Raw genomic sequence first — 10,770 nt, forward strand, 5'->3', positions numbered from 1 at the left:
ATGAGAGGGTCTATGCCTGCTTTATAGACTTCAATTAGGCCTTCAAATCAGTGTGTTACCCAGGGCTAGTCCTAAAACTGCTGGGGAGCAGAATATGATGCAGAACATATGATGTCATCCAAAGCTCCTACACTGAGAACAGCTGCAGCATGAGGGTAAATGCAAGGAGGATGGCCTGTTTCCAACAGAACTGAGGAGTAAGACAGGGCTTTAGCCTCAGTCCAACGCTCTTCAATATTTACATCAACAAGCTGGTGGTGGCTCTGGAGTCCTTCTCAGCACCAGGACTCACCCTGACACAGAGGTGAAATTTCTGCTCTATGCTGATGACCTTGTGCTGTTATCACCAACTAAGAGAGGCCTCCAAGTTAATCTGAAATTCCTAGAGACCTTCAGCACCACAGGGGCACTGCCAATCAACCGGAAGAAAACTAATACCATGGTGTTCCAAAAAAGAAAGCAGATACCAGCAGGCCGCACCCCCTTCATAATAGACAGCTGTCTACTTACGGAAACCAACAAGTACACCTACCTGGGCCTTGAACTCGGCCAATCAGGGAGCTTTAAGCAAGCCATACAGTTGCTGAAAAACAAGGCGTGCAAAGCCTTCTATACCATCAGAAGACATCTTTACCATCTTAAGGCGCCTGTAACCATCTGGCTAAAAATCTTTGATACCATCATTGCCCCAATCCTTCTGAATGGCAGAGAAGTCTGGGGTCCAGTCTCATACCCGAACTGATCCAAGTGGGAACGTTGGACCAACAGAAATATTCCACCTAGAGATCTACAAACTGCTCCTCCAAGTCCATCGGAGCACATCAAACAGCGCCGGCCAAGCAGAGCTGGTCATATTCCCATTACACCTTGTGACCCAGAAGAAGGCAATATCATTCTCATCTATAAAGTAGTAGTCCCAGCTACTACCATCAACAAAGCCTCGCTACATCAGGAAGCCCCAGGAGAACGAACCCCCCAACACAAATCATCCCAAACCAGCCTGACCAAGCCACCAACCTGCATGGCCTGACAAAAGGTTAAATCCGGAAGATGGTACACAACGGCAAAGAGGAATATATCAGTGTCTGGAGGAACGACATAAACAAATCACAGAAACTGATGATATACCAGAACCTACAGAAGGGATACAAACTGGCCCCATAGCTAAAGAAACTAGCAAACTCCAAAGAGCGACAGATTCTGAGCCAGTACAGACTGAGCGCCCACAGTCTATTCATCGAATCCGGGAGGCACTGACAGAACTACATGCGGGAAGAGCGCAGACTCTGCCAGCAGTGCCCCCAGGAGGTCTTGGAGAATGAGGTCCACTTCTTGCTGAGGTGCCCCAAATACTCAGCAGTGAGGGACACTCACTTCAGGACACTGTCTGATCTCCTCCCAGACTTCACCTCCATTGAGGAGGAAGAGGAAAGTGCAGCGGCCACAGCAGTGCAATATGTCAGTGCCTGCCACAAACTTGGGAACCCCCTATAGTTCCAGTGACAGATGACTAACCTGACTGGAGGTTGGCTTTGAGCAGGATAAGTTAGGGTTTTTATTGGTAACATTTTGGGGTACATAACATTTTTGATTGCTTTCAGTATAAGTTCTACGCTGAGCACTTAAGTTGGGGTTTCCGTGTAAATCCCGCAAAAATGCGATATAAACTAAATCCCCCACGGAACCACTCACTGTAATGAGGCAGATGGAGATACTTTGGACTCTGTTTGCTATCTGTTCCATGGTATCCGTCTTCAGACGTGCACAGAACTGTGGTCGACCACACGTGTGCGCTAAAAAGACACTTAAAATGATAAAACGTTGCCGGAACAGAGACCAGACTGAGTCTAAAGTGACTCCATCTGCCTTATCTGAATCACATTTTTTGGGGGGATTTGTGTGTCACCCCAGGCCTGGATGCCACAAATATTAAAGGCTGTGTCTGAGAGCAGGAGGGAGGTTACCTGGTCAGGGACAATTAGCATACAGCACCTGCTGTCCCAGGCCAGTAGGGGGAGCTGGCTGCCCCTGTAAAAACTGGAACTGAGGGCAGGGTTAGGGAGAACTGGATGACCTAGCTCAGGACTGAGACTAGTCCGAGAGAAGTAGGGACAGTTCAGCTGTAGCCGAGGAGTCCGTGATGCAGAGGAGAAGCTGCGAGCCAGGGACAGAGGGGACGAGAGCCGGTCCAGGCTGAGAGAACTACACTACCGGACATTGGGGTCCGAGGCTGTCAGGGTTGCAAGCCCAGCAGCAGAGAACCAACCCGCGAGGGATTTCAGGTCCCTTGGCCTAAGAAGCCTGGAGGCTCCGCCACACAGAGGGACCAGTACAGCACGGAGAAGCAAAAGGTGCCTAAGGCCCGAGTCGCAAGCCATACAGGCGAAGTACACGGCCAGCTCAGGGACGTGGGCTATTACAACATGAAAAGGGGGATAGTCAGCAAGGGCAGAGAGAGAACGGTAGGCCTTCACACTCACCCTGACCAGTGGGTCTCGCCCGAATGCTCTCAGACACCCAGGCCCATTCCTACCCGGTACTCCTGTTGGGTCATTAGTAATACCTACAATAAAGACCCTGGACTGTTTGAAGCGGATTCTGAACTCTTATTATTGCGGCCTGCACTATCACCTCCAGCATTCACATACGCTGCCCTGAGGCTACACTCTTCCCGTGGGGAGTTATCCTATCCCTGTGCAGCACACCAACATCAGCCTCAGCGGTCTGCCTTGCAGCGGCTGTCATCCCTGACCGCAATCCACGGGTGGCGTAGTCGGACATTCATAAGTCTACAAATAGACTGCCACAGCATTTGGTCTGACCACCCTGAGCCACGGGATCGGGTTGCCACTACTACCCCCATCATCGCACTGAAGCCCGGTTCCGGGTGCCCCACGGCCCAGGGGGCGAGTCAGCTTTTGGCGTAGTCGGCAGGATTGTGACCAACCCGCCACAAACGGGTATTGCGTGCCTGAAAAGACTGCAGAGATTTCCCGCCATCCGGAGCCGTTTCCCGCCATCGGACGCCATCTTCAGGACGCCGCGCGGGAAGAAGAGGGGCATGGACGTCAAAAACGCGTGAGACTTGAAGCTCCGCCCTATGCTGAGACGCTGCGCAAGGTCCTGGAAGGGGAGAGAGCGACGCTGACGTTATCACCCCGCGACGCAAGGTCCTCATCCAGAGCATCGCGAGCGGAGCCGCGGCCTACAGAAGAGGATCGTCGGAAGGTAGGCCACGGTTAACTAGGGGGGAGGAAGATTCGGATGCGGAGGGACCCTCTACCACCAGCGTAGCCGCTGCAGCTGTAATGCCGTTTTCCATGCCCTATATCCTGGCTACCACAGTATGCTGGCGAGTCGCATACCTTGGGCGACTTTAAAGAAAGACTGTATAGCTTATTCAAGGTTTATCCCCTGACAGAAGAACAGAAAGTAAGCATACTAATAGGGCAGTTAACTGGTGCGGCCCAACGTGAGGTAAACTCTTGGAAAGCTGAGGAGAAAAGGACTGTAAAGGGGGTTCTGACCCGTCTGCGGGACACCTTTGACACCCGTACCTCAGCAGAAATCAAAGTGCGGTTCTATGGCTGTAAGCAGCGAGCCCAAGATAGTATCAGAGACTATGCCTTGAACCTGCAAGAAGCTCTGGGAACAATCAAGCAAGCTGACCCTGGCAGCGTGCAGGACACTGATAAACTGTTGACTGACCAGTTCATAGAAGGTCTGCTGTCCAGCGCCCACAGAACCCAGCTGCGCCTCATGGCCCTATAGAACCCCGATTTGACTTTTGCGCAGTTCAAAGATAGGGCCATCCGGGTGCTCCGAGAACCCGCACCAGGTGGCGCTGTGGTTTCCCGGCGCCCCGCCATCACTTTCCACCAGGGGGCGGCGCCCTACCCCGCAGACCTTGTGGGGGCTGATGCGCAGGCCCTAGATCCATCCCAGCCTGCAAACCTGCACCATCAGGTCCAAGAACTAACAAAGAGTGTGGCTGCACTGACCAGGACCGTACAGTCGTTGCAGATGGAACCGTCAAGACCAATCAAGTTGGCTTCCAGTCTGGAGGATGTCCCGTGGTGTCGACAGAGAAGGATCCCGTCGTTCAGAGGGAGGCCCACCGACCGTTACACTGAGGATGGACAGCCGATTTGCCGCCGTTGCAGCCAGCCAGGACACATAGCCAGGTACTGTACTTTAAATGGGTCCGACCTGGGGCAGAGGGCCAACCCCCAGGCATAAGGTCATCAGGCCCGTCTAATTGGCGCGATAAGTACGTGGGGGGACGCCCGGTCTTACCCGTAGTGCTGGACGGTATCCTCATGAGTGCACTGCTGGACACCGGGTCTCAAGTGACTACCATCCCCTACGTACTTTTCAAGCGGTACTGGAGTGACACTGATATAACCCGTTATCCAGACGATGACTTAAGCATCATTGCCAGCAATGGCCAACCCGTGCCGCAGGTGGGGTTCAGAGAGGTGACCATCAAGATTGGTAAGGTTGAACTGCCGGCACAGGGAGTGATCATTGTGGACATTGACCGTCGTGAAAGTCACCCTAAAATAACCTTGGGTACTAATGTGATCGAAAACTGTCTTTCAGAAGTAATTGTGATTTTGCAGCAGGTGGCGATGAATGCGAGCTCCAGTCAACAGAGGGTCCTCCAGAAAGAGATAAGAGCCCTGATGACACGGCAACAGATAGAACTGTCTGGTGGTGAGATCGGTAGCGTGAGGATAAGCGACCCGTTCCCCATTGCCATGCCTCCCAAAAGTGAAGGGAGTGGAACACCACATCCCCACGGGGAGCCACCCACCAATAAAAGAGAGACACAGACTTGTACCCCCTGCACATTATCAGAACGCAAAGGGCATGCTGAGAGAAATGAAAGAAGCTGGGGTCATTAGAGATAGCTGTAGCCCCTGGGCAGCTCCCTTAGTTTTGGTAAAAAAAAAAAGACGGTACCATGAGAATATGCGTGGACTATAGGAAGGTCAACCGTATCACCCATAAAGACGCGTACCCGTTACCTAGGGTAGAGGAGTCTTTAGCAGCCCTAAAATCAGCTAACTTCTTCTTTACTTTGGACCTTACTAGCGGGTACTGGCAGGTTCCTGTGGCAGAGGCTGACAAGGAGAAGACCGCCTTCACCACCCCGATGGGATTAAGTGAATTCAACTGTATGCCATTCAGGCTCTGCAACGCACCAGGGCCTTCCAGAGGCTGATGGAATGCTGACTAGGGCACCGAAACTTTGAGACGGTCCTACTCTACCTGGACGATGTTATTGTCTATTAAAAGACCTACTAGGACCATCTAAAGCACCTGGCCGAGGTGTTCGAAGCCCTGGCAGGCTATGGCCTGAAGGTGAAACCCTCAAAGTGTCACCTGTTAAAACCGAAGGTACAGTACCTAGGGTACGTGGTGAGCGCTGAGGGAGTAGCCCCCGACCCCGACAAGGTCACAGTAATCAAGAGCTGGCCAAACCCCTCTAACATCAAAGAAGTGAGGCAATTCCTCGGGTTGGTAGGCTACTACCGAAGGTTCATCCCCGGGTTCACTAAGATGGCAGCCCCTATGCAAGACCTCCTGATAGGGCAATCTAAGACCAGAAGCCAAAAGCCACCCTTCAAGTGGGACAAGCCGGAAGAGGAGTCGTTCCGACAGTTGAAGATGGCCCTCACGGGGGATGAGATCCTGGCCTACCCTGATTATGGCCAGCCTTTTATTCTCCACACCGACGCCAGTAATGTGGGGCTGGGAGCCGTACTGTCGCAGAACCAACAGGGCAGAGAAAGGGTGATCGCGTACACCAGCCGGAAGCTGAGGCTCACTGAAAGAAACCAGGAGAATTACAGCTCCTTCAAGCTAGAATTCTTGGCAGTGGTGTGGGCCGTCACAGAACGGTTTAAGCATTACCTGGCCTCCGCAAAGTTCACTGTGTACACGGACAACAACCCGCTGACACACCTGGACAATGCAAGACTTTGTGCCCTAGAACAGCGGTGGATGGCCCGGCTATCCAATTATGACTTCACAATCAAATACCGGGCCGGCAGAACCAACGCCAACGCAGACGCCCTATCAAGAATGCCCCACCTACCTGAAGGAGAAGACGACTCGGAAGAGCTGGAGGAAGTAGAGCTCCCTGCGTTCCACCGGTATGGGGCCACTCAGTACTCTCACCGGGTAAGAGACAAAGACCTAACCACCGTCATGTTCAACCCCTTACCCCACCACGGCTGGGCCGAAACGCAAGATAGTGACCCTGCAATTCGCCTGGTGAAAGACCTGTTAACCCAGGCAGACGCTAGCCCTGGATCGGATGCTCCAGAGGGAGCCAAGCAGTTGTGGAAGGAGAAAAGCAGGCTATTCCTCTATGAAGGTAAGCTGTGCAGAAGGCTTGTCAACCACCGGACGTACGAGCTGACCTGGAAGATAGTGGTCCCAAGGCGAGATGCGGCAATGGTCCTGGAGGCCTACCATGACAGAGCGGGACACTTCGGGCGGAAGAAACTGGAGTTCTTACTGAGAGAGCGGTTCTACTGTGGATCGGTATGAGAGGGGCCATAGAGAACTGGAGCAGGGACTGCGGCCCATGTCACCTCAGAAGGAAGGACCGTACCAGCCAGAAGACACCCTTGAGGCCCATCGTCACCAGGCAGCCTCTTGAGCTGGTAGCTCATGTGAAGTTGGCTCCAGCCGGTCCGGCTACATCTATGCCCTCACGATTGTGGACCATTACTCCTGGTTCCTGGTGGTGGTTCCTGTTAAAGACCTGACAGCCCAAACAGCGGCCAGAGCCTTCCAGCAACATTTCTGCCGTCCAAACGGGTATCCGGAACAGGTCTTGACAGATCAAGGTCCAGCGTTTGAGGCGGAAGTCTTCCAGGAGTTCTGCAACCTCTACGGCTGTAGGAAGATTCGGACAACGCCTTAGCACCCGCAAACCAACGGGCTGTGTGAGAAAATGAATAATATCATCATTGATCTCCTCAAGACGTTGCCCCTGGAAGAACGCAGCCTGTGGCCGGAGAAGCTGCCAGACCTGATTGACTTGTACAACCATACCGCAGTGAATGCTACAAATTGCACCCCGGCTTACCTGATGCGGGCAAGACCAGGTAAGCTGCCGATAGACCTGGAGATGGGAGTCCTGACACCCGAGGACACCTCCCCAGAAGTGGACTGGGATACGGAACGGCGGCTACAGTACAAGAAGGTACAGGAGAGTGTGGAGAGGAGTCTGGCTCAAGCGAGAGAAAAGCAAGAGAGGCTCTTCAACCAACACGCCCCTGCTGGCCCCCTGGAACCTGGTGAGCAGGTCCTGAAGTGCAAGAGAAGGCTTCACAAGCTGGACGAACAGTGGGAGAGAGACCCGTACACAGTACTGCAGTCCGACCACGACAACCCGAAGGTATGTGTGATTACCAAGGATGGAGGAGAAACCACTAACACCGTCTCCAGAGACCACCTAAAATGGTGCCCCGAGCAACTGCAGAGTCCAAGTGGAGATCAAGCTGACCTTGAACCCGCAGAGGACAAGGAAGAAATGATCAGCACCATTCTCGGAGAGTTCCCCCGGACCCGGACTCGGATAAATGACGCGATAGTGGTACCCGTCCTACACTTCCTTCAACCTACCCAGCAGGAGCCTACAGGAGAGCAGGAAGAACAAGCGGAACAAGCAGCGCCGGAGGCAGAAGGACCCATGCCAGCAGCCCAAGAGAGTCAACGCTCTGCTGACAGTGAGCCTGCCATGCCTGCGGTAAGCCAAAGAACCCACAGACAGCTGCCTGCCCTGCCTGTGAACCCAGCTAGTAGCTGTACCATAAATGATAGTGGGGAAAGCCAGGGTAGACCACCACCAAACAGTGGGTTACGGAGGTCAATCGGAGCACTACTGGTCAAATACCAGCTCGCTGGAAGATCTAAATGCACAGTGTATATATTTAATGTTTTATGTTTGTACCCTGGGTATTAATACTGTTTTCCAGCTTTCCTAGATACAATGGACTGACAGGTTATGGACAGTAAATAACCGGAACTACCATGTAGATAGTTGCACCTGGTGCCCTCTTTCGACGATGACCACGGAAGAAAAACCTGTCCGGCGTGGCCCCCTTGTGGTCGAAAGTAGTTAGCTTTTACCTTGCTGCCACGCCCAAGGCCAGGAACTTGGGGTTTATAGGGACAGGTCCCCACATTGTGGAAAACTATACCTAGTTGGGTGATATGGACACCCGGTCACGGAAGCGCCGTGACCTTAAGGACAAAATGTACTTGTATATATGTTATGTTATTGTTTCTACCCTGTATTTGTGTTTCCTGTTAGTCCCGGAGTACTAAATTTTACTAGGGGAGAATGTGTCACCCCAGGCCTGGATGCCACAAATATTAAAGGCTGTGTCTGAGAGCAGGAGGGAGGTTCCCTGTTCAGGTACAATTAGCATACAGCACCTCCTGTCCCAGGCCAGTAGGGGGAGCTGGCTGCCCCTATAAAACTGGAACTGAGGGCAGGGTTAGGGAGAAGTGGACGACCTAGCTCAGGACTGAGACTAGTCCCAGAGAAGTAGGGACAGTTCAGCTGTAGCCGATAAGTCCGTGAGGCAGAGGAGAAGCTGCGAGCCAGGGACAGAGGCGACGAGAGCCGGTCCTGGCTGAGAGAACTACACTACCGGACATTGGGGTCCGAGGCTGTCAGGGTTGCAAGCCCAGAAGCAGAGAACCAACCCGCGAGGGATTTCAGGTCCCTTGGCCTAAGAAGCCTGGAGGCTCCGCCACACAGAGGGACCAGTACAGCACGGAGAAGCAAAAGGTACCTAAGGCCCGAGTCGCAAGCCATACAGGCGAAGTACACGGCCAGCTCAGGGACGTGGGCTATTACAACACGAAAAGGGGGATAGTCAGCAAGGGCAGAGAGAGAACGGTAGGCCTTCACACTCACCCTGACCAGTGGGGCTCGCCCGAATGCTCTCAGACACCCAGGCCCATTCCTACCCTGTGCTGCACACCAACATCAGCCTCAGCGGTCTGCCTTGCAGTGGCTGTCATCCCTGACCGAAATCCACGGGTGGCGTAGGTGGACATTCATAACTCTACAAATAGACTGCCACAGCATTTGGTCTGACCACCCTGAGCCACGGGATCGGGTTGCCACTACTACCCCCATCATCGCACTGAAGCCCGGTTCCGGGTGCCCCACGGCCCAGGGGGCGAGTCAATTTGCCCTTCACGACCTTGGACGTATCCATACGTCATGGAAAGGAAGGCTATGTCCTGAAGATTCTGCACGCACAGGAGTTGTGTGCGCGCGATTGCCACCGGGTGTTCATCTGATATAACAGTTGACACCCGGTTCTCACTGCTAAGAGCGGTCTCTGGCACTTTAACCCCATAAATGCTGCGATTAATATTGATCACAGCATTTAGAAGGCAGGGAGAGGGAGGTTGCTCGCTCTCCCCTCCGATCCGCGCTCCTGCAAAGTCATTGCGAGGGCCCGATCGTTGCCATGGTGACCTGAGCTCGTCATGACAACATCCGGATCAACATCCAGGCTACGGCAAGCCCCTTAGACCATGCTCAGATTATGGTCTAAGAGGCTTGTGTCAGTGCACCACTGCACAACTGACAGATAAAGCACTGTAATTAAGGTTGAGCGAGTATGTTCTGTACGAGTATGTATACTGTCTGAGTATGCTCGGGTCGAGCTCCGAGTATTTACAGCTGCTCAGTGATATGTTTGAATCCCTCCCGTGTGCATGATTTGCGACTGCTTGACATCTTTATTACATGTGAGGAATGTGTAAGAAACAGACATTCCTCACATGTAATAAAACTGTCAAACAGTTGCAAATCATGCACACAGGAGCGATTCAAACATATCACCGAGCAGCTGTAAACACTCGGAGCTCGGCCCGAGCATACTCGGCGAAAGGGTTAATAGAACATACTCGCTCAACACTAACTGTAATGCTTGGGCATGCTTTATAACAGCGATCAAAGTGAAAGTCCACTTGATGGACTAAGTCGAAAGATTTTTTAAAAAGTTTAAAAAATTTGTAAAAATGTAAAAAAAAAAAAATAGTGAAATAATAATTAAAAATTACATTAAACCAATAAATAAGTATTTTTATGTAAAAAAAACCCCAAAAAAGTAAACATATTTGGTATTGCCGCGACCCGACCTATAAAACTGTCAAACTAGTTAACCCCTTTAGTGAACACAATAAAAATAAATATTTTAAAAAAGAGGCAAAAGCTATGCTTTTTTATCATACTGCCGAACAAAAAGTGGAATAAAACAACAATCAAAAAGACGAATGTAAATAAAAATGGTATAGCTGAAAATGCCATTTTGTCCGGCAAAAAGCAGGTTGCCAAACAGCTTCATCAGGAAAAACATAAAAAAGTTATAGCTCTCAGAATAGAGTAATGCAAAAATAATTATTTTTTCTATAAAATAGTGTTTATTGTTTACAAAATAGAGTCACTGATAGGGGTTTTTCACTGTTTAGGCACATCAGGGGCTTTCCAAATGCGACATGGCGTCCACTCTCGATTCCAGCCATTTTTGAGTCCAAAAAGTCAAACGGAGCTCTTTACCTTCCGAACCCTGCCATGTGCCTATAGAGTAGTCTTCTCCCACATATGGGGTATCAGCAGGGCCAGCATCAGCACTTGGGCAAGCGGGGGTGCTCACTCACCGTTAGGGACCCTGGTGCGCTATGGGGTCAGTGAGTCGGGGGAGCATGGTGCCAGCATTCGCG

Source organism: Phyllobates terribilis, unplaced genomic scaffold (assembly GCF_046119375.1).
Source record: "Phyllobates terribilis strain yellow unplaced genomic scaffold, ASM4611937v1 Scaffold_5__5_contigs__length_657084704, whole genome shotgun sequence".
Taxonomy (NCBI): Eukaryota; Metazoa; Chordata; class Amphibia; order Anura; family Dendrobatidae; genus Phyllobates; species Phyllobates terribilis.